Raw genomic sequence first — 24,376 nt, forward strand, 5'->3', positions numbered from 1 at the left:
AATGAAAAATTCTAAGGCCTGTTTCCCCTACCACTCTGCCCCCAAAGAATCTGAAATTTAGGGAGATAGGTAGGTAAGTAGGCAGGCAGGTAGATAGCTAGCTAGTTTGCTAGTTAGCTACCTGACTAAGTAGGTAGGTCAATGGAAATAGGACAGACAGATAGATATAAAGAAGAGGCCAAAGATGTTCCCTTTCCCTACCCGATAGCCTCAAGTTGTTTACATAATAACACCCCCCCACACACACATTCACACACACAGGCAGCTTTATCTGTCCTGCTTTTTCTCTGTTACAGCTGTCCCCGAACGCTCACCCCGATATGCTTCCTACTTTAGTAGATGTGTCATTGCCCTGGGTGTCTGTCTATAAATTTAAATATAATTCCATATGTATTAATATTTTAACACTTTCATAAATATGAAGGGACAGGTTGGAGGGAGATGATATCATTTATTTGGTCCACTGTCCGAAAACAACTATCTTATTTCCATAATTAATACATTTATAATTAATAACATATAAAAAGCAACGTTTGGTCCATGTATTTTTTCTCAGGCCCCCAATCTCATGTTGATGAAGTCTATTTCCCGCTCAAACAATGTTGCCTTGACTGTGTGGCTGGTTCTGCCCAACAGGATGTTAGCAAAAGTGATGCATGTGGAGGTCTTGCGTGTGCTCGTGCAGCCTGACTTGGCTTTTACACATCAGTGACTCGCTCTGAGAAAAGTATGCCCCAGGCATCTGCTGGCGCTGGGTTCTAGGGCCCAGAACAAATGGTCGTGGAGCAGATCTGAACCCAGTCCAGAGCCTGAAGCCATGCTCAATTTCATATGCATCCTGAAACAAATCCACCCAGCTGAGAACCAGACGGGCGCAGCCAAATCACCATTGACCTGAACCTCCATGAGTGTAAGAACAAATGCTTGTTGTTGTAAACCACTGAGTTTGGGGATCATCTGTGATGTCAATTGTGCAGTAGCTACCAGGCATATCGCTGGTGTCCAGCAGCACCCATAATAACAGTAAAAGCTTGTCTCATTTGATCTTCCCATAATTATGCAATGCTTTATTATCCACAGACATAGAGAGTTTAAATAGCATGCTCAGATACAAAAACAATAAGACATAAACCTAAGATGGAACTCAGGCTTTCTGAACGGAGTAGTTATGCTCTAATGATCATATAATACAGCCTCTCTAAACGTCCAAAATTTGACTTTCCAAGAAGATAACCTAAGGTGTTTTAAGAGCTTTGCGAGCATGTCTGATTTTCTCCCTCTGTGAATGGGATCCTGATCTAATCTGACATTAGGAATTCAGGTTAAAGCAATGACCCTACTCCTAAGAACCACCCAGTGTGGGAGTATTGGAGAAAGAAGCAAGAGTATATTCAGGGCCCAGCCTGGACATTCTCAAGAAAGAAATTATATGCATATATGCATAACCCATGGACACAGACAATACTGTGGTGAAGGCCTAGGGGGTATATAGGGTGGAAGGGATCAATGGGGGAAAAATGGGGACATTTGTAATATTTTCAACAATAAAGATAAATTAAAAAAAAGAAAGAAAAAACTCCAAAGGTAGAGACCATGGTTACTTATTTGGAATATACTCTTTAGGTATTCTTTCTTAAAAAATATGTTTTTATTGGTTTTATAATTTTTTTTTAGAGAGAGAGGGGAGGGGAGAGGGAGAGAAACATCGACGAGAGAGAAACATCAACATTGGATGGCTGCCTCCTGCATGCCCCCTGTGGGGGATCAAGCCCACAACCTGGGTATATGCCCTGACTGGGAATCAAACCGGTGACCTCCTGGTGCATGGGGTCGACGCTCAACCACTTAGCTATCTTTAGGCATTCTTAAAGGAGCCAGACTTGCATCTCTCTGAGGGACTCTTAGACTAGAAATGGTGACCTTCATTAAGAAACTATGTCTTAATATTTTCTGTCCTAAATACGATATTATTTGAATCTCCATTTTTCCTTGGAGACAATGGCATGCCCAGGTGGCTGAGCTAAAGACGACTCATGAAGAGAACCTCCATGCTCCTCACCTTGACTCTCCTGGAGGGTTGGCATCGTGAAACGATTGTGAAAAGGTCATGGGGTTAGGAGTAGAAAGACACGATGTCCAATCCCAGCTTTGTTTTACTAACTGTGTGAACATTGAATGTGCCACTTAAATTCACTTTGCTCATTTAAAAAGGAAAAAAAAAAATACAGCGTAATAGTCCTTATTGAGCAGGGTTGTTGAGAGGGTTCACTGAGCCGATGTGTTCTAGGACATCCTGTCCAATGACGCAACTTCCCAAGTGCTCAGCACACACCAGAGAACGCGTGCCTCTCTCATGTGAATCAAGTTGTACAAAATGTTTGTGACAGCAAAAAAAATAAAATAAAAACCAACAAAAATGCACAGTTTTTCAGAGTTCTGTGAGCAGTGGACACTGGGTACGTGCTTTCCCCCAAACCATCCCAGCTGTCTGTATAAATAGAGGACACTATTAAATGCCCCAGAATAACATTGTCTTTATACCTTGTGTTCGGTTCAAAAGAGAAACGAGGCTCCTAAGTGGCTCTGATCCCAGGGCCTTGCCAGAATCCCAAATTCACACAACATGAAATGGTCTCCAGGTGGTGGATCTGATCTGGAATTCCCCCTTCTTTACTGTCTAACTTCATTTAAAATTATGATAATGAAGGAAGACCATGTCCACTCATTTACAGATTGTTTATTCCTGCCTGCCTGTGCCTAATTTAGAGAAATAACTTTTTGATACTTAAAAGAGCTTTTGTTTTTGTAAATTCAAAAGATAAATATAGTGGGCATTAAACAAAAGATCAAAATAACTGTGTACAAAACAAATCCCCCCCCTCCCCCCATCGCAATTGTATCCTGTCTTGTTTCCCAGATAGGTGACGCAAACCATCAGCTCTACACTCATACCGGGAAACTGAAGCTTGAAGTTGTTGGGCGATATGTCCAAGGAACTACAGGTAACAGAATTAAGAATGACACAGGCCTCATTCATCCTATCAGGAGTGGCCGACTCCTTGAGAGAAGTTGTGTTCTGTTGAAAATTACCATAAATATCAAGGCACAGAAATTCAGCATCCCATTATTTTCTAAGTTATCACCACATCCCTTAGTTCCTAGGAAAATATTTACTTGGATTATTCAGCAGTTTTCTAAACTTTGGCTTCAGTGTGTCCAAAATTTTGCAAAGCTCTTTAGATGCAGTTCACCCATGGTCCTTTCATCAGGAAGCGGCGGTTCTCAGGACACCGTTCATACAAACCCACCGACACCTGGAAATGAATATAGGGCCACGAGTTGGCCAGGTCCTGCTCTGCCTTTTTTTGTTTTGTTCTTGTTTTTTCTCACTTTTTCTCTTTTCTTTTTGAGAGTGTCATGCTCTACCGACTGAGCTAGCTGGACACCTGTACTTTTTTTCTTCTTTTTAAAAATGTATTTCCCTCCCCACCTTTTTTGTTCTTAAGTGAGCACAGATCTTTCTAGGTCCCTGGACACAAGTTAGCAGCCCTGGGCCCTCAGACCAGCAGTCCTATCCCCCTGCAGACAGGCGAGGGCCAGGGCTGAGACCGACGAGGGAAACCCAGATGCACAGCAAGGGAAACAAGGGCCTGGCTCCCCACGCCCACAGGCTTCTCCATTGCTACTGCTCAGGAAACTCCTCGGAGGAGGGATCCAGGGACAAACCCTCTGAAACAGGAACTAGCGAGATCAGGGGTCAAAATTAGTAAAAAGAAACGAGTGAGAAGCCACGGCTGACGACTAGGAAGTGAAATTTATGACAAACACTGGGCCAGGATGCCAGGGACCTGGGCGGTGAACTGAGTTTAGATAGTTCAAGAGCGAGGCAGGGTCTCAAGATCGGCAGGCGGGGAGGTGAGCAGCTGGGTGGGAGCCACAGTTTTCCCACTTTGATCAGGGTTGCTCACCAGTTTCTATGAGACGCAGACGCTTGGCCGTGTGGGTAGGGCCGCTGCAGGGAGGTGAGAATGCACTGGTGTTTCATAACCTATAATTGCTCAGCAAATCATTAAAAATGATGGAGGACATGGAGGCATGGGGAAGGCAGGGGAGTCTAGAAAGAACTCCTTTGCCATCACCATAAAGATCATCTGGAAAGAACAATTAAATTAAATGTTGCAATAAAGGTTGCATGCACTCTTCTGTTTGGTATCTACATGTTCTTACTTTAGCGGGTAGGTAACCTACAAGAATTGATGCCAGCAAAGAAGAGCTCATTTCCCTGGAGAATTTGAACAACAGAATATCTACAGTTTACCCAGTTTACTAAAAGGGAAAGCCTGCTTGAGGCAGGGACTCTTTGGTTGGGACCACAATATGTGGGAAGTACCTAACTATGAACAATATATTTGTTCTTTTTAAATTTTGGTCCTGCTGCTTTTCTTGTGTCTTTCCAAAAATAACCCACTGTTACCACTGTTGGGATCTGATTTCCTCACTCGTAAAAGAAAAGGGCTCATTTGGAGATTTCTGAGATCCTAAGCTCAGTCCACCTTAAACCCTTTTGTTGGCAAAAGAGGCCCAGAGTTATGCGGCTTTCAAGGCACAAAAGACTTAAATTTCCTATAGAATGTGTTTTGCTTTGGAACACCAGGCCTTCAATTCTGACTTCAAAATATTTCTACTCCTTCACAGAACCACATTTCAGTAATTATTAACATCCATGTATTTTTGCATGCATACTGTTCCGTGTCCTTCATTTCTCTCTGTACCTAATTTGATGGCAAATGAAAGCCAGGAATAGAGAGATTCATCCCCTGGCCATTGCATTAATTGATGTCTGGAAGTAAGGTAATGCTATCTAATGAGACTGAATCAAATGATCAGTGAAAATACTGATTTTCAAATACATTTTCTCTAACCATTTGAGCTGCCTTGAAAATGGGCATAATTATACCGTCTGGGCCTCTAAGATATGGTAATTCTTGATTCAGATATTTCATTTCACAGGAGAGGGAACTGAGAAGCAAGGTTTGAAGTGAGGGACTTCAGTACCTATTGGCTGTAACAAAGTACACTTTTCAAATGCATGAGAGACACAGAAAGGATCAAACTACCTCAAGTGATTGGGAACAAGTAGGCCCACCCTAACATCTCCTACTACAAATAAAGCCTTTATATAGTTTTTTCCTTTTTCTGAAAAAGACTCTCATAATCAAGGGACTCCTCAGAACAAAAACAATGGGATTAAAAATTTATGGTGCTTATACAACGAGAGGAAAGAAATTAGCTTTTTAATTCACTGGGTCACAGCATACCCATTTCAGGTTCCTCATGGTTTGTCACTTTGCACTCACAGCAGGGAATTCATTATGAACTAAACGCAATTTTAGAAATACGCTTTATTAAGTTATGGCAATAAAATCACCGGGAAGTTACGGAAAGCTGCACACTGAAATAATGTGTGTGTGCACACCTGTGCACAGGTTTACACATTCTGCACATATGTGTGTAAGAATAAGCCCAGGTGAGAGGCAACGTTAATGTCATGAGTACTATTTCCAGAAGGTAAACCAAGTTGTATGGGGTTCTATAACTTTGGTAAGGGCAAATCACCTTTCAGAAATCATTGTAATTCTTGTCTTCCTACTGTGTTCCACCACTTCGACAGTGTTATAAAGTACACACACATAAAAGTATCAGTTCAATATTTAGGAGAAGTTATCCTGGCATGTGCACCTCACCTGGAATCCTATAACCTGGGAGTCCCCTGAAGTCTAGGGTCACCACTTTCCAACCTGCCCCCATCTCCCCATTTGCTAATCGGTGTCCCATCGCCCTGTCAGAGTGATGATTCTTCTAGATGTGAAAAGGTCAGCACATAACCTTCCCAACGCGTCTTTTGGAAAAACAAATCCGGTTACGGAATTTTCGGAAACGAGGCAGACACTGCTGATAAGTCAAAAGACAACAAATTGCAATTTCTGAAAGAAATAACGTTTCTCCTTGCTTTTCGATATTAGAAAATGGCTTTATGTAAGGCACTTGATACATGGAGATATGAATCAGGCCATTGATTTTTATCCTTGCAACAAGAATAGTTATGCGCTAACACGAAGACAAAGAAAACGGATTGCTCGTGGGAAAAAAGACCATAAAGTCCCAGGAAATGACTCGGGGACAGAATAACATTTTCTTAATATTTTCAGCTCCTACCTGCAAATGGCAGGCAGATTGTGGGACTTTGCAGCTTCCATAATCCCATAGGCCAATTCCTTTCTCTCTCTCTCTCTCTCTCTCTCTCTCTCTCTCTCTCTCTCTCTCTCTCTCTCTCCCCCCTTCCCATAAACATACAAACACACACAGGCACACTCTGCTCTCTCCATAAACATACGAATACACACGCTCTCTCCATAAACACACAGGCACACACACATTTATGCATATAGGTAGATCCCCACCTGAATCTTACTTTCATCCATCCTCGCGCTTCCTGCTGCAATATCTACCCGTCTACCGCTCTTATCTCTGCGGCTGCACAAATCAGGGCAGAATCCCTCACCACTTTTTAAACGCGTTCAATTCAAACCGACAGAGAAAAGCCCCTAAGCATCCCAGGAGTCGCCCAGGAAGGATACTTGCGTCCGATTCATTGATACACGTGGAAGGGAAAGGGCTGATTTTAAGGCTCATCGCAAGCGCCGGCATATAACAATAAGAGATCAAGGCAGAGCCCCATCCCTGCTTGGAGTTTCACCGATTCATAAGCCATTTAAGCACCTGGCCATCAGTCTTGACCTGTCTGCCTGTGACTCGGATGATGTCAGAGGAAAAAAAAAAAAAAAAGAGTTCACAAACAGCCCATTTACCTTGTTCCCCTTCTCTTATTGCCTGTACAGTGCACAAAGCAAATTCATGTCAAAGGCCACTGCTGCCATAATTCAGACGATAAAATCTCAGAGGCTTAACTCTGCGATCATTAGTTCATGCTAAACCACACAAAGAACTGAAGGACAGGAGATGCGCCCTGTGAGGAAAGGGTGAAATGAGAGGGAGGTAAATGGGCCGTAATTATCTTGCATGGCTCAAAGCCTATCAGGACCACTTAAGATTTGTCTTCTAGGCTAGTAAATGTTGTACAGCACTGACAGGATAGGACAGAGAGCTGTTTCATTCAGCACATCCAAAGGAATCGAGCATAATGTGTGTGTTTTGTTTTTTTTAATGAACTTAGCTTATACTTAAAGGATCACGTATGGAAAGGTTTTATAATTTGAAATGAATATCCGGAAAGGTTATGGGATTTATTGCTGGAGTGGCATCTGGCATCATGATGTGTAGGCTCCCACCATTCTGAGTGTCATTACATGAAATGTTTCACTCATCCCTTCTATAAACATGTTATTTATTGAGTAGCTACTATATGCTGGCATGTGGCACATAGATAGACATCTATTCATTATTTCAATATTAATCTGAATACTCCATCACTCTCTGAAACATACGAAATAAGCTCCTCCCATGCGACAATCACTTTACTAGGAAATAGGACAGGTAAAAAACAAACAACAAACAAAAACTGCATATGCTCAGCCAGTGTGGCTCAGTGGTTGAGCATCAACCTATGAACCAGGAGGTCACTGTGTGATTCTGGGTCAGGGCACTTGCCTGGGTTGCGGGCTCGATCCCCAGTAGGGAGGGTGCAGGAGGCAGCCAATCAATGACTCTCATCATTGATGTTTCTCTCTCTCCCCCTCTCTCTGAAATCAATAAAAAAAGTATTAAAACATTTAAAAAAACCCTGTGTATAAAACAAGTTCTACATTTTATAAATTCAGTGATTTATGGGGAAGACAGAAATAAAAGTTGATTCACTACAGAGCAATGTGTGAAAAAACAGGGCTATGTCTAAGGCGGCATACATATTCACTGTTAGGGTCATAGAAAGGCTCACAAGAGCAATGACACTTGAGTTAAATGAAGATGTAGAAATATGTTAAGTGGACACAAAAATTTATGTGTATATTATTTTGTATGTTTGAAGATGCACATGAGTTCCATAACCAGGGTTAAGATCAGTGGCTCTCAATGATAGAAAATTGTGTACCCATTGGACACTTGGCAATGCTTAAAGCAAATTTTAATTATGACTTGTGGGGCAACACTATGGAAATCTATCAAGTAGGCAGCAATTTTCAACCTTTTTCATCTCACAGACTAATTACTAAAATTCTGTGGCACACCAAAAATATATTTTGCAGATCTGACAAAAATAAATATAATTTTAATTTATCACACCGTCCAGCTATTGTAGTGTTGTCATCTTTTTATTTGATAACCTAAGAGAAAAGAGATCAGTGCCTCTGACTAAATAGTTAGGTATCATATTGCATGTTTCAAAAGTTCCTGCGGGGGCGCTGGTTGAAATCGCTGGAGTGCAGGACAGATAAATGCTGCTCACACCCCACAGTACACAGTGCAGGTTCCCCACCCAACGTTAACAATTATTCAGCCCAAATGGAAGTGGTGATTTTAAAGAGGCAGGTGAAGGGCCGAGAGAAAAACGGGTCAAAAATGAAGTCAAAGACCCAAATATGGAGTTTGACATTTTATTATGGCTAAATGGGAGGGAATGATATAGTTTTACCAAGATAATTATAATCTCATACCGATTTTCCAACAAAACTATACAAATCGAAATATGGAAGACAAATTTGTTGCCACTGAAATGGAATGCTGCGATATCAATCATTAAGGATAGCAGTGACTGTTGTATTAATTTTGGTAAGTAATTATGATGGTAAAAAAAAAGACCATAGAGACAGAGCAAGTTATGGGATAGCAAATTTTTTTTTAAAGTGTATCTTTATTGATTTCAGAGAAAGGAAAGGAGAGGGAGAGAGAGATAGAAACATCAATCATGAGAGAGTCATTGATCGAGCCCACAACCCGGGCATGTGCGACCGGGAATCGAACCCCAATCGCCTGGATCCTAGGTCGATGCTCAACCGCTGAGCCACGCCCGGCCCGGCTGGGATAGCAAATTTTAAGAAAGTACAAACAACAGACTTAGTGGAAAGAATAACTCTGAGAGAGTTCACTTCAACTCGATGTGATATGTGTGGAAAGATTTACATTGGAAGCAAGATGTAAAGAAATAAATGCACTCAGAGCATCATCTAACTCAGCTTCTATTCCCCTCTGCCATTTCCCCTTATCATTCTTTTAAAATATTTTATACTGTGAAAGCTCTAGATTCTTGGCAATTTGTTGGACCATATCATCGCCGATGGTGCTAGAATATAAGACCATTTGTTTGCATTATTGACTCCAGACTAGGCTTGCTACCTTAATGTTATTAAGGAAATTCTCCCGCAAGTCAATGCCTAGTGTTCAGAATGCAGTGTATCCAGACACGTCAATCTTGCAGAGGCAAAAATACATGCACAGCCTTCTCCCATCCGTGTTTAATATGGTGCGCTGTAGAAAACTTCTTTTAGTATGAAAATGTTGAAACCCTTATTCCTTCATGGGCTGAGGCAAAGGCCGTGCCTGCGACTCTTTTGGAAGGTGCTTTACAGATGGACAAGGCCTCTTGTTTTTTGCATGAGCAGAACCAAGTGCCATGCTGCATTTGTACAGCAACGAGCCCGTATGCAGATCTGAAGAGTAGGCAGGTGTGAGAGCTAATTTCTTAATGCCATTTGCTCTGAAAATTACATAAGGCTTCAAAAGCTATGCTTTTTATAGTAGCTCAAGAAGTCTTATTTGGTATTTTAAAACAATAACACCTGCTCTGGGCAGAAAAATAAGTGCCCGTACAGAAGGGAGTGGGCTGCTTTTGGTGGGGAGAGGGTTCCAGAGCTTGTCTCCAGTAAATAATAAGACAATAAAATAAGATGCGTTTTGAAAAGAGTGGGTGGGTGATGGAGGTGAAAGTAAGAGGGTGGGAGGGGAAAGATTTTGCCTTTTGCACTGACAGATGCAGGCAAATGGCAGGGATTCAGCCCAGCCAAGGAGATGGCAGAAGTCCACAGGATGCCATCTGGGGCCGGTTTCCTTGGCCTCTGAAACCTGGCAGCGCCTCTTCCCGGGTAAGCCTAAATTTCCCTTTCATTTCCCACACTAGCTTAAAATGAGAAGACCTTCATGTCAAATGCTCTGGTGGATGATCATAAGCTGGTGACTGACGTTTCTCTTTTGCTTGACAAATTTATCTCCATTCTCATCAACCTGATGCCATAGAATCAATAGTGATTTAAGATCCGTGATTAGTTCATTCGGATCCCTTTCATCAAAGCTGAATTCTCCCTGACAGTATATTTTGGTAACCTTCTTATTTCCAAAGAGATTCAGAATATCTGTTTTTCATATTTTAGCATGATTTTAATATACATTATTTCTCAATATGTTTGTGCTCGAGGATGCTAGTAGTTCACTCATATGTTCATCATTCCTTTAGAGGTATTATCATGTGCTGGCAAGAAACAGTGGGGCTAAAAAGGAAGAAACTCATATTTCATCCTAGTTGTAGCATTAACTTCCTCCACTCACTCACTCACTCACTCACCAGTTAAGGTATTTTTATTATTTTCCTGAATATAATGGCATTTGGCCATGACGGCCATCACCCCGTTCATCCCCACGTATCCAGGCCTCTGCTTCTATTTTGTCCGTCAGTTTATTTTATTCATTAGATTCCACATATAAGTGAGGTCATATGGTGTTTGCCTTTCTCTGCCTGGCTTATTTCACTTAGCACAGTAATCTCCACGTCCGTCCATGCTGTCCCAAAAGGTAAGGTTTCCTTCTTTTTTACAACCACGTAGTATTTGTATGCAGTTGCTGCTCTGCTATATGTCAATATGAAAATAATAATTACAAAGTCCAATATGCCCATATTCACTGTCTTCTTGAATGAGCCCTTAACTAACCTTCCCCCACAAAAAAGGAGGTACATTTTACTAAATGCCTACCCTTGCAGTCACGGTGCTGTTTCCAAAACTGTTTAAGTATTTGTGCCTGCATTTGGGACTGCCTTTTGTTTCTTTTGCATTATAATTATATGTGCAGACATTTTTCAATCTGTTGCATTGTCAAGGTAAAGTCATTGATTTTTTTTTGATTTTTTTTTTAGAAAGACTGAAATGGGATAAGAGATTATTATTCTGCTACTTAGTTGTTATGAGACCCCTGACCAATTCATTAAGTTAACTGAATCTCCCTTTTCTAATATGGAAAATAGAGATTTCCCCCCTGAATTCTATTCAGTATATAAAGTGCCCTGCAGAATGCATGCAAGATAAAAGGTTCTCAATATTTTATGTTACCACCCCCTTCTCTTGTCACGTGCTTTCATCTCACGGATCCTTTCATGCTCCTTTCTCCCCTGGCTTTCTCCTTTCTTCCCTGGTGTGCTCCTTGAGAACAGAGTGTATGCACAGCACATCTTATTTTTATAATGGCTACATAATGTCTTCTGTGTTTAGTTTTTCAATCCTCACCTGAGGATATTTTTTCCATTGCTTTTCAGAGAGAGTGGAAGGGAGAGAGAGAGAGAGAAACATCAATGTGAGAGAGACACATTGATTGGTTGCCTCCTGAACTCAGCCTAACCAGGGCCGGTGATCGAGGCTGCAACCAAAGTAAGTGCCTTTGGCTGGAATAGAACCCAAGACCCTTCAATCCACAGGCTGATGCTCTCACAACTGAGCAAAACCAGCTAGGGCACATGAGAGTTTAAAAATATATATATATATTAGTTTTTTTGTTTGTTTTTTAACGAAATGTAGGACCATAATCCTCTGGGACTGATTCTGCTCTTTTCTGGAGCCGAGTTGTTCATTCCCAGTTAAATATGCCCTAGCATTCATTAAAGAAAATCATCAACTGCCTTCTCTCCGGTATTCTTTGAGATTTTCAAAAGCCTAGGCCAGCAAAGCCCTAGCATCTGGTGTTGTGACCAATCTCTGCTGAACAGTGGAGACTGACCATGGCTCCGCAGTGAATAAAATCCCAAAGAAAAAATTAAGTCAAATGAAGTTTTGTTGTCAGAGCCAGCAATCTGCACTATTACAAAGTGAGTTAATGACTAAGTCTCATCTCCAGATTCCAGTATGTTGTTGGTCACTTACAATAGCTACATACGCCCATTTATAAGTATTTTTCCAGCCAAATTAGGAAACATTCCCTACCCAAACTTATTCCTAACCTGCCTAAATTTTGACTTTATAAGTAGTGTCTTGCTTATCCCAAACTCAATGTTCTATGTGACTGGTGTTCATTTGTAAATTTTCTAGTATGTAATTTATCTTTATTCTTTGGTTTAACCCTTAAGATTTCTTCCATTTCTCAGCGTCAACTCTATAAAATGAAATCCACATCATGGTCAATAACTTAGTATTTATTAAGGATTGTTCCAGCTCTTCCAATGAAAGGGACAGTGATATTCATGGCTAAATTAACCTACTAATCTTTCAAGGTATGAATCACTTAGCTAAACTTAAAGAAGCACTTCTATATATTATATAGTATATATTTTCTCATACTGAGCCCTATGTGAATGCAAAGGACAGAACCAACACAGGTCTTTGAATTCTGTTGTCTAAGTGTGTCCTCAAATCTCACAATGGACTGTGTCTAAATCTATCGAGATATTTCAGTGTACAGATCATTAAGGCAAGAGACAAGGTTGACCTTTGGCATTCTGGAGGATTCTTGATTGTCCAAGATAATGCGAGCAACAAAGTTAATAAGATAGGAAGTCATTACGGCTTACTTGGAGAATGTCATTCTGGATAATTATGTTTCCTACAGTGTCAGTTTGAATCAAGGTAGATGCAGAGGTTGTGGATAGTTTATTAAAGAGACCTCAATGGTATTGGAAAAACCAAACCAAACCACAAGACACAAAGATACCAGGATAGGCTCTTTCTAACACACTTTCTGTTGTTCTTATTTTCTTCTAAATAGTCTTTAAAAAGAAACTATATTACAACCCAATTATATGAGAAATCTTCTAGGAACTAGATATTAAAAGAAAAGTGTCTGTAAGGAGAAGCATAGCACATAGTTTACTTAAAAACACAAATGTAAGCAAAAGATTATATATATATATATATATATATATATATATATATATATATAATGTATGTACATAATTGTAGCATCAAAACTGTGGTTTGGGCTGTAGTTGGTAATCAGACTCACAGAACAAAACTAGGCTTTCATCGAATGCTATGTTTACTTAGCTTTATAAAATCATACAGGATGACTGATGCAACAGTTACAGAGTTTTCATTCCACTGAGAGGCCTGCCAGCTTCTGGGCTGAGTACAGAGCTGCTTCTGCCTCCTCGCACATGGAGGGAACACACGTGGCTTCCATGAACAAGACCCAAGGTGTCTGTGGGTCACTTTATATACAGAGCAGTGGTCCCCTCACTTTTCCACCAATCTTTTATACCATTTGAATCATATAGGTCTAAGACTTGCCTGACTACCCAGCTCCATAAAACCAGGTGTGTTCCCAAAAAGCAAATGTTGCACAACAGCATTCTACATTTATCTTCACTATAGAGTTTCCAAGGAAGCATTACTGTAAGATGAGGAACACCAAAGTCAAGGTCACTCCCAGCCAAACATGCAAAGACTAAGCCAAATATGAACCCATTAATCACACATATCACAACAATGCAATATGGCAAATGCTAGCATATAAGCATGTAAAATTCTATGGGAGAAATGAAGGAAAAGAGTTTAACCCTAAGTGGGGTACTCAAGAAAGGCTTCATACGAGAGGTAACATTTGAGTTTTTTGAGAATGAGAAGAATTTTTAGTGGTTGGAAATAGAACTAAGGGCAACTAGAGAGATTTCTAGATATTTCAGGAGAGGGGTTAACAATTTCAAGAGGTTGGAAATATTTTGAGTACAGAATTTAAGAAAGATGAAATTAGAAAGAAAGCTGGGCCCAACCAATGTAACTCTATTGCCTTGAAAATACTCATAATTTTTCTGTAATTAATGGCATGTTTATAAATGGCTTGATTTAGGTTTACATTATAAAAATGTCAACATGGGTCACTATTTATTGTGATGTTATTTGTAATTACGGAGAGCAGATGTCACCCACATTAACCAAAGGAAAGCATAACAGGTGAACTTTACCACATCCACTCGAAGGAGTGTTTTGTGCACCTGCTGACGAAGAATACATCTGATGGCCATGTGTAATGAGAGCCAGTCCCACATAGCACACCAGGCCTTTCTAAAATAAGGCCAAGGGGAAAAAGCTCCATCAGGGAGACCAAAACTATCAAAATGTCCACGTTGTGATATACCCCCCCGATGCAGTTATCAGATAGGAGTTCTTCTGGGTTATATTTATTGTTTGCTGATGTAACTAGTTTTGGGATGCAATTTGGGGTCTTATGCAAACTAATATCTGCCCCCTCAAAAGAATGGCTATGGAAGGAGATTTGACTTGGGGTGGTAAATACTCAATACAATGATGTGTTATACAATTGTACAGCTGAAACCTATGTAATTTTATCAACCAATGTCATCCCAATAAATTCAATAATTTTTTTTAAGAAGATGAAAAAAATATATATATTTTAAAGTATTTTTTTACTCCTAGCCTAACATCAACATCAATCCAAGTTCCTATGATCTTTCTGGCAATACTGAAATAGAAATATGTCAAAGGGACAAAAAGACTATGAGTTAAATCCCAGGGAGTTACGTTGATCTTGTTCTGAAATCTCCTGCATTGTTCTATTAGTACTTCTATGTCTTTGAAAAATTTATATTAAACTGATGTGGTTTCTTATAAAAATGGTTCAGTTCTAAGAGCTAATACTAAGATCAGTGCATTAATTAAATATAATTTAGAGGGAATTAGGGTGATACCTGTTATAGTCTTTTTATCCATATTTCTATGACTAAAAAGGTCTTTGTCACACAAAAAAATTACATAGTACTTTTGGGACTGTCATTTCATTCCTTACATTTCAGGGCCAGGATAGTTTAGATATATTCCTAAAACAAATTCATCACCTTGAACACATTTTTAAATAGCTGTGAGAAAAAATAATCTTTTTTTTTTTTTTCACTTCAGAAATGAGAAAGCCATGTATACTTTTTCTGACAATGAATTCTCTGTTTATTACTGTCAATTTAGGAGTTCAAAAAATTTGAAGTAGCAGATAATACCACCAATACTCTACACCTGGGATTCAACCACATCAATGGTTATGTTTTCTTTTATAAATTTTCACACTTGAAAATGAATATCCTGATATAGTCTCATCTAAGACGAAGATCTGATCTTTCACTGAAACACTCCTCCTCCTTTTCACAGAACTACTTTTAGTGCCTACATGATATTTTTGTAGTTGGATTTATCATACTTTATATTATTATTTTAAATGTTTTTGGGTTTGTAGGCAATTTTCAGTATTGAGCTAGTTGTCATGAAAATACCTGTGAATAAGGATATTTTTATTTATTTTCTGTTTGTGCTGCTTAAAACATTTGTTTAGCATTTATTTCTTTAAGTTAGCCAAAACGAGAAAATCTATTTTTGTCTCTTAGAGGTATACAGTTTGAAAACAAACAAACAAACAAAAAACCAACGACAACTAAAAACTAAAGCATTTCTCACTATAAGTGAGCCTAATGGCTGAGGTCTCTCAATTTTAAAATGACTTTTATCAATCTATTTGTTCCCAGAAGACACAAATAGAACTGAGTACTCAAGTTAACTTTATGAAGTTATAGAGATTTCACACTGAAGGCAGATCAGATCATTTGCTTTAATATTCCACAGGATGAAGATAGCTGATTCAGAAAAAAAAAAAAAATAGGGATGAAAATATAATTTCTGAAATAAAAACACATTTTACTCCCCAGCCAGGCAAACTCAGTTAGGCTGGTCAAGGTTGCAGCAAGGGGGGGGGGGGGGAGATGGAGCACCCTCGCTGGGTAACTGGCAACAGCTTAATAAAGTCACTCTTAAGCAAGGCGTGCTCCAAGTACAAGGAAGCAGCCAAGGAAGGATGAAACGCCCTGGATCTAACAAGAGCAGAAAGCTATGATGAATGTCAGGACTGAGGAGGTCAAGGTCACTGGGACATCGGAAGGGAGTGCGGTGGACCTGGTATGAGCCCGTGTTAAGGGACGCAGGGGCCCACAATGAGCTGGTATGGAGGGATCTGTGGGAAATGAACACCCTGAGTTGGGTCTCCTCCCACCCTCTGACCTCAGTTTTGGTGTATTTCTCACTGGCCAAACCTGTCTGGCAGGAAGAGAGCAAGGGGGGTTCCTGGGACAGAACAGGGTAGAGAAGTCAAGCGGGCATCTGGGTTGGCAAGCGAAAGCATCCCATCCTTACAAAAAGCCTACGATAGATCCTTTGGGATGGGGTTGCTGCTCTGTGAAAAAATAATCGCTCTGTGTATTCTTTGCTTTGAAAATAGGAATATAACTCTATAAGATACAGCAAAATGGAAAAATAAGTTATATGAAAAGTGCCTCGCTGAACCTTGGCTCCCGTGGTAATTTAGCTAACCATGCCAACTTTCACAATTTGTTTGTTTATTTAGTGCTTACTGTGTATGGGCCACAGTCTATGTGCCAGGCACACGCTCTCTCATTTGATCCCCCTGAAATATTAATGCATTTAAGTGTCTGGCCCACAGACACACCAGCTAAGCAGAAGCAGAGTCAAAATTTCAGCATGAGTGAGTGGTCTCTAGCGGTGGCACAACTGAATGCTGTGCTCTAAGCACGGTTGACACCATCCTTCCATCAGGGAAGACGCCTTCACTATGTTTCATCACCGCCCTTCCCCCTCCCATTCCCTTCCCCAAATTGCAATGATTACATATAGTTTTTGTGTCTGTCATTAAATGCTCCCTCTGCTCAGTTCAAGCAAGCCTTCCTCTGGGCATTTGTTTCGGGTATTTCTCCTTGGGAAGCAGATTCTGAAATGAAATAACGATGCAGGATTTTCAGAAGGGAGTATTCTCAGGATTAACATCTGAGAAAGGAAGGTGTCTCTCTGAGGGAGTCTGGATGTCTGTTCAGTTTTGGGGGTTCAGCCTTCGTATCCTTTCGGTGAACAGTTGCAGCATGGAGGGTGCCGCAGGGAAAGGACATGTCTCTGGATAGTCTTGGTTTTTTCAGCTGAGACAACCCACCAGGAAGACTGACAACTAGGGGCCAAAGGTCATCTTGGCAGCACTCCTATCAGGTGAAAGAAGAAGCCTTTTATTCCTAGAGGGGCGCTGTGCAGTGCATCACAGCATCCACGATAGTAATTATGAATCTCTTCTTTAATTTATGAGCAAAATAGCATAAATTATGCACACATATGCATATATGCATGTCCTGTTATATGCATAAGTGTACTGTTATAAATAACAAATAAGGAGATTAAAGCATAGTCGATTAGACTGTTACTACAGTAACACCTTATAAAATATTTAACATACATACATACACAACAATGTATGTGAGAGACAGAAAAGACTCATTGAAAAGTTTATGAATTGCTCAACTGTAGAAATCAATGTGTTTACATGTTAAATTTGTTTTAGATCCTTGAATTAGGGCAACGGGCTGCTATCGATTTTTGGCTCAATTTCTAAATTCCTGCATCCAGATGACTAATGACATTGTAGATTCTACATGTTTATCATTATTGAAGAAATATAAATGATGCCTTCTGTGAGCAGCGCTGATTTTCTGCCTATAGTTGGATCAATTGTTCATTTTTATATTCAGGGCTGCAAACTGTCATATGCAAACTTGACTTTTTCCCTAACTGGGGATCTCAAATGATTTCTTCTATAGCTAAGGAAAATGATACAGAAAAGTCAAGCTACTGCTCTAGAATGAGTCCGGAAGGCAAAACCCAGAGCAGGGAGACTCCAGAAAAGCAGAGGTTATAGCGAAAGGAAAAGGAATAGCTGTACTCTATATAGTTCATTTATTTTAATCTTCACACTATAACCTAATCAAGAGGTATTTCCAAATGGAACATCTCAGCTGAAAATTTAGATAGACTTGCTCATGGTCATGCACAAAATATATATATTTAAAATATGTATGTATTTATTTCAGAGAGAGGAAGGGAGAGGGAGAGAAAGAGAGAAACATCAATGATGAGAGTCATTGATCGACTGCCTCCTGGAAGCCCCCTACTGGGGATCGAGCCCACAACCCAGGCATGTGCCCTGACTGGGAATTGAACCATGACATCCTGGTTCACAGGTCAATGCTCAACCACTGAGCCACGCCGGCTGGGCCAAAATACTTTTGCAGAGATAGGATTTAAACCTAGTTCTCCTGACTCAAAATATAAGTTTTAATCCACTATTCTGTTTCACCTTTTAGAGAAGTATTGTTGTTTTTGTGTGTGTGTGTGTTTTTCCAAAGGCATGCTTGCATGTGAGATGTCTGACTGGAAACACATATATGATGACTGCATGTAATATCAGTCTTTCTTTTCCCATTTTCCCACCTGCAATTCTTGACACAGATGTGTGACTATCCCTCTTTGGAAGAGAGTGGGTATAACTGTATGAAAAAAATAAACTTAAAAATGCTAAAATCTAAGACAAATGAACCATTAAAATGTTCAGATAGAAGTCAAATGAAGCACTTGGAGTTTTGGTTGAAGATTTTTCCCATTTCTGGACAAGCCCGCACCTGTCCACAGATTCTGCTTTTCCTCTGTTCATAATTCAGCTGCTGACAGTTGGAGCTCTGCTTCTGCTTCATTAATCTGCTCCTGGGAAGCAGTATTTTCTTGAAAATTTGGGCGACACTTTCATTTCTCATCTTTAAAGGATCCCTCACCATCTCCTCCCGAGGTCACACGTTTCTGCCATCTCAGGCAGATGGCTCTCGTTCCTACTCAACCTGGCGGGGCTCAGCATCAGGCGCTCGCTTCCCCCTTTGATTTAACACTGCTCAGCTACATCTCTGCGCAGCAGGTAAAAGCGGCCGTCACTTTCCCCTTCCTTTTGCCTAAAAATCACAACTCACTGAGTTTGCATCCACGGAGATATTTTTGGACTTTTCTAAGAATGTAAGGAGTTATTTTCTTAACCATAAAAATTACTCAAAGGAAAGTAAAATTACTGTAACATGTCGACTCTCCAAAAACCATTTGCAACGAAGAAAGATCAGGGCATATTTTAAATGTATATCTATTTTTTTTTTTTTCAGTTTTGAAGGGCAAACTATGCAAAGGCTTCTTATGGCCTTTGCTTCTGTTTCTTCTTGTTTAATTATTCTTGGATCCCAGTGCATTCAAATAAATAACCTTCTTTGTTTTTCTTCCAAACTCCCAAACACACTATTACCTATACTGAGGTATATTAATATGATCAAATATTCTAACGCATGCTGATGTGTTTTTTCACGAGTCGGTATATTTGGAGCTATCATGGTGCAGACATGAAAGGATGAACGTGGGCCTTACCTTAATCTTGGTGAGCCTCATGTTCTCGCTCATCTCTGAAACAGCGCAACCGTCCGTGTCTAGCTAACGTGTGGCCCTTACTCTGAAGCCTCGGCCTTGAGCGCCTTAGGTCAACAGAACGCCGAAGGTGTCCGATGAGGCCTTTTCACCCGGACTGGCCACGTGCCGATGTCTGCCTGAACTCTGACGCCACTGTTCAGTTCTCAGCTTTTCATTAATATCCCTTTGGCAGGCGTCCCGGCGATTCAACCTATGCAACTAAAACAGCCCGAACCCCGGCCGAGGACCCCGACCAGCTCTCATGCAGAATTCTACCCCTTCTCAGCTCCCTTTTCGATGACGCAATGTTCTTTGTACTTGGGTAGCTCAGAATGTTGGTCTCGGTCTTCTCGGCTCCCTGGTTCTCTGCCTAAAGCTCTTTCACCTTGATCTATTTCTAGCCCATGCCCGTAAGGCTAGTTAAAAATGCTGAACTCATTTTATCTGCTTCCTCTCAGATTTCACAGTTATGTCCTACTTGTTGCTCATTGTTTGACAATTTAAAAAGTATGGACTTTTCCAGGTGTGTGGTTTCCTCCAGGGTGAGGGCAAATCTTTAAACAATGGCACTGCCCTGGCTGGAAGCACATGGCTGTATATTTTTCCTGAAGCTAAAAGAAACAATTTTTCATCCACAGACTTCTTGGGATTCGTGGAAACATTTGGTGAGGAGGCCCCCAAGAAAAGACTGGGCTTTATGCCAATGTGTGTTGTTAGGAAAACAAAGTCACTGTAATTTGATTACATAAATAAATAGATCCCTATTATGTACTACACACTTGCAAATCAAAGCATTTGTGTAATATCCGCTAGTCACAGGTACCTGCTAGTCACAGGAATGCTCTAGGAAGGCATTTTAATGAACGGAGGGGACATTTGTGACCAAAGCTCAAACAATTACCTATGATTTCAGTCAGGCAGATAAGACCTATGGCTGCAAAATCATTTCTGGTCCTCAAGGGATACCGGGCTAAATATATCGTTCTCAGCATTCTCATGGTTCTGTTTGTCTAAGCAATTGGGCTGAGATAATTTTGAGGAGTCATGGGACAGTGCCATTGGATGAGACGAGGCGCTGTGTGGGACAGGGACTGACATTTCCCACGAGTTCCATATATCTGAGCTGGATAAGAAAGCATTTGATGGGGAGATTTGTGTTGAGCCTGAGGACACAGCGCCACTGCATTTAGAATCCCCGTGAGAGTCAATATGCATCCGCTACGACTTCAAGTTAAATAGCCACGTTCTACTTGTTGGAGGAATAAAATAATGACAGGCTCCTATAATTTTTTTATCTCCTGAGGGCAGATGGTTCCGATGAGCAGGCATTAGTGTCTCTCCCATTAGAAACTTAAAAATATAAATGAACGTCTGGGAGCTGTGGCTTCCCGAGCAGCCTCCTGGGGTTTAGGCAGGGGTCAGCTCACCGGGGCCGCGGCCTCTCACACTGTAAACCAGCGAAATCGAGTTTGTGAGTCTGCAAGGCTGCGAACCCGCCCCTGGGACAGGGAAATGGAAGAACAAGCCTGGAAGCCCTGATTCCTACCGTCCTCCCCCCACTGCACAGCCTCTGCCACCCGGGAAAGGAGACAAGGGCTTCCCCGCCAGCGCAGGGCTGTGCATGCGGCCTAGACGGTTCTTACAGGGTCTGCGCTGAAACGCTTCCTTTAATGTCCCCTGAAAGGAGAGCTGAGCCTTCATTCCTCGGAATGAAATCGAGGTAAAACAAGTGTATCGAAAGGGCTGGATTTAGATGAAAATAAAGCTGTGCTTCCAGGTAAGCTGTCTGAATATATCTGGTGATTCTCTAAAATAGCCTTATCATATTTAAATCACTGGAAATACTGTACGTGTGCGCACTGGTTCAGATAATAATCGAAAATTATTCTCACCCATAGAAATAAACAACTTCTCCACGGGCATACGAAAAGCTTGACATTCAAGAAATATCTAATTTGGGAGTATAATGCTGTAAACAGTTTTCTCACTGAAAATGCAATATTTTATGCTTAAGTAGAGTTTCCCTTTGCCACTTATCTCAAGACAATAAATGATGTAATACATTTTAATAGTCTTAGCTTCCTGTTTTAGTTAGAACAAGAACAGAGGATAAGCAGGATGACTGCCTGGCGTGAGGACTAGCTATTTTATAGGTGACCAATAAGATTTCTCTGAATGATTAACAACTGGTATTGGAACAATAGCAGAGGAGGGAAAGTCGAAGCAACTTGAGGTATCCAGTAGCTGGAAGTAGTCTCCATGCTGGCATTCCCAGCGAGAAAAAAACCTTGGGCGTGATTTGACCTGCTCCTCGGGAGAGTAAACTTAAAAGGAGGAGGAGGGGTTTGGTTTGCTATAAAGAAAAACAAAACAAAAACCACAGTAAAAACGGTCCCATCATAGTTCAATTTGCTGTCTTGTTTCAGTGGTGTGGTTTATTGATTAAAGGGAATGAGAGAAATGCTATGTCTTCTTTGGAGATAGTCTTCCCTTGTGTGACCTAAAAAGTTTCCTCTGGCACCAAGTCTATAAAAATTTAAACATCTCAAGGTTTCAATTAATTTGCTCATCCATCCATTCATTCATTCACACTTAATTTTGAGTATCTATTTCATTTGCCTAATTGTGTTAGTTCCCAATGACGGGAAATTTGAAAGATGCCCATTGTCCGTGCCCCCCATAACTTCAGGAACTGCAGGGACGTACACAGACAGTGTCAATACCACGCGACAAGAGCTGTCACGGCGGAAGGAGGGGGAGCTGTGGAAGCAGAGAGCAGGGGCTTCCCAGCACTAATGCTCTTCACGGGGGTATGGAGCATTCAGCCACCACCAAGGAAAACTCACACTCCGAGAGACTCTTACGTCCGACACCCTGGGGTCAGAGTGAAGTTTGGGCCATCAGGGACTCGAGACACCAAGGTCTTGTTTAGAGAGCAAGAAGCCCATCTTCACCGAGGCCTCTATACCACTCCGTCCATGTCTCTGCAAGTTACTCCACCGTCATAATTTTTTCATAAATGACATGATATTCATCATTATACTGATTAGTGAATTCCTGTGAAATAAGTTGATCTTAGGTAATGAAAAGATGGGAGCTTGAGGTTTAGCTGTGCAAGTGTTTTCTGGGATGTTAATCCACTTGACATTTGAGATTTACCCAATGAACATTATACACCTTAGAAGCTCCAAAGGATGGAGAAAGATCATTTAGTCTTTCTGCAATTATGTTCCTAGAAAGAAAAAAAAAAAAAGGCTTGCAGGATGATAGAATACTTATTTCCAGGCCATGGTATGCAATATATCAAAGTAAAAGTGGCATTCTCTCCCCTCCAAATAATGGCAAAAAATAGCAAAGTAAAATGACTCTGGGTATCTTTGTTCTGTGTACACACCTTGTGAACTTTTCTTATTCATGCTGACTTATTTCGAAAATGAGCTATTTTACCCCATTGAAAAGTACTGATGACATTTTCTTTAATTTTTTGTGCACAGATTTGTTTCAAGATTCAGATGAGATAATGGATATGAAATTACTCTAAGTACCAAAAAAACGGGTTTTGTTTCTGATTCTAAATTGACCACAAAAATTAACTGTTAAAAGAATCAATAAAGGTATTATGATTCTTTGTGTTTATAAATTCTGTGACAGGAAAAGATTTCCAAGATCACACAATGAAGTGTTATCTGCACACCACTTACTGCATTACGCCGAGCCAGCGAGTCAGGTGGAGCCAGGCCCAGCTTTGCGCTTTTGTGCATTCAGGCTGAGGCTAATGTCTGTAGGAATTTCCACCCATAGGTCAGGCAACGGTCTGGGGTAAAACATTCTCAGGACCAAGGTTCTCTGCCAGGTTAGGCTGCTAGAAATGCTTTCTAGAACAGCTGGAGTATGTTTCCCCAGAGTACACAATAGCACCTCAATAGCTGTCTTACAGTGATTTAGAGATTTTTAAATGTACTTTTATTTTTAATTCATCATACAACTCCATTCTGACATTTTAATATGCAGGGTGTTTTTTGTTATATAATTTTTTTCCTTAAAAGAAAAAAGCCTAGATTTTGCAAGCTGCATTTTCCATTTTGGTATGGATCTCAATCACAAAACCAGCATTTGGATTTCTTTCATAGGAGAAAAAGGCAAGGAAGCAAGGTGGAAGCAGGGATAGAGAACCCACTGGTAGAACACCAGCAGCCCCTGAGGGAAGGGAAAAGAGAAGCATACTAGGATACCCAATTTTTTTTTTAATAAGGTAAAACCAAATTTGAAATCCTAGATCCTCTAAATTATTGGCAGCCTCTATAAACTGAGATAGAAAGTAAGTGAACTCCTGATTACCTTCAACTTAAATTAGTAGCAGCTTATTAGTCTTAATAAAACTAGAAGTTGCAAGGAGAGGATCCCGAGTTAGAGCAGGTGTTGAACGGTGTCTGCCAGAAGCCTAACCCCTCCAGTCTCTTTCTCTGTCCCGTCAACTCCGGAGTGATGGCTTTACATCTTTCTTATTCTCACCTCATAGTCCCATGAGGTTGCTAAAGACGGTGGCTGCACCTCTGATTATATTTGTTTTCTGTAGCAGGAAGCAGGAGGTACGGCAAAAGGGCAACACAAATTTATCCTAGAAAAAGTTTATTTATTTTGTTATATCCGAAGAGAAATCCTCCCTAGCTAATTTATTCTTATTTCTTATTAGGTAGAAATGGGTAAGATAGGTGTCCTAAGATCAAACTGATCAAAGGAATATAATTTCTAAAAAATCATACAAGTTAATGTTTTTTGTGGGGAGGGCCAGACACTCATGCTTTTAACCAGTTCTCCGAGTGATTCTGATACCCTCTAAAGAT

The sequence above is a fragment of the Miniopterus schreibersii genome, assembly GCF_964146895.1.
Source record: "Miniopterus schreibersii genome assembly, chromosome: 18".
Classification (NCBI taxonomy): domain Eukaryota; kingdom Metazoa; phylum Chordata; class Mammalia; order Chiroptera; family Miniopteridae; genus Miniopterus; species Miniopterus schreibersii.